We start from the raw sequence: 1,371 nt of genomic DNA, 5'->3' as shown, positions 1-1,371 counted from the left end.
ATTTCCCAGGCTCCTTTGCGTCCAGATGGGGGCATGTAACTAATCCTCACCAATCAGGTGTCTCCTTCCAGTTTAAGCTGATGAAGAAAGGATGCATCACATTTCCCAGGCTCCCTTGCGTCCAGATGGGGGCATACGACTTATTCTCACCAACGATATGGCTCCCTTCTGGACTGAGATGAGAAGATGAAAGGATACACCACCTTACCCAGACTCCCTTGCCGCCAGATGGGGTCATGTGACTAATTTTCACCAATCCGGTGTCTCCTTTCCAGACTAACATGATGGATGTAGAGGTGATAAGGTCCTAGAGGATGGAGTGGCTGCAAGATGGGGAGAACCTGAATTCCTGAATAGCCAGGGATCCAAAACCCCTGGCATGGGCTGACTTGTGGGCTCTGGGTTATACTTCTGTCCTCTGAAATCGTTCCTCTTACGGCCACAATAGCTCTTGAGAGCCCTTTTCACTCTTGAAAGCAGAGACCCGTGCTTATCGGGTTTATGTCTCTGCAAGGCTGAGGTTTATTCTACCCCGAGAATGGTCCCACATAAGAGGTTAAACCATTTCTTTTACCTGCAGCATTGTCTCACATAAGACCACGAGCCACGAAAACACTGTGATGTTTAAATCAGGTAATACTTGGGAAGAACTTTCTATGGAAATGTGGAAAAAACCAGCTATTCTTACCTTTACCGTCATTATGACCATCGTGATGGGTAGATAGGATAACTCAAGTTTGAACCTGAATTGTGATTTTCAAAATCTCTCTTACAAGCTGTGATTTAAAATGTATGATGGGGGGCGCCTGGGTGGCACAGCGGTTAAGCATCTGCCTTCGGCTCAGGGCGTGATCCCGGCGTTATGGGATCGAGCCCCCACATCAGGCTCCTCCGCTATGAGCCTGCTTCTTCCTCTCCCACTCCCCCTGCTTGTATTCCCTCTCTCGCTGGCTGTCTCTATCTCTCTGTCGAATAAAGAAATTAAAAAATCTTTAAAAAAAATAAAAAATAAAATGTATGATAGGACTTTATTCATGATTTCTTCTAGATAAAGGAACTCGTGGTGGGGGGAATCCCCCATTTCTCCCATCTGTGAGCCCCAGAGAAAGATTGCCTGCAATCCAGGCCAATATTTCAGGTGGATTTTTAAACATGGCATACATAAAAATTTTCTTTTCTTTTTTTTTAAAGATTTTTAAAAATTTATTTACTTGACAGGGAGAGAGACAGAGAGAGAGCACGCACAAGCAGGGGGAGCAGTAGAGGGAGAAGGAGAAACACAAACTCTAATGAGAAGGGAGCGCGATGTGGCGCTCGATCCCAAGACCCTGGGATCATGAGCTGAGCCAAAGGCAGATCCTTAATCGACTG

This window comes from Ailuropoda melanoleuca, chromosome X (assembly GCF_002007445.2).
Source record: "Ailuropoda melanoleuca isolate Jingjing chromosome X, ASM200744v2, whole genome shotgun sequence".
NCBI lineage: Eukaryota > Metazoa > Chordata > Mammalia > Carnivora > Ursidae > Ailuropoda > Ailuropoda melanoleuca.
This window is presented reverse-complemented; position numbering follows the sequence as displayed.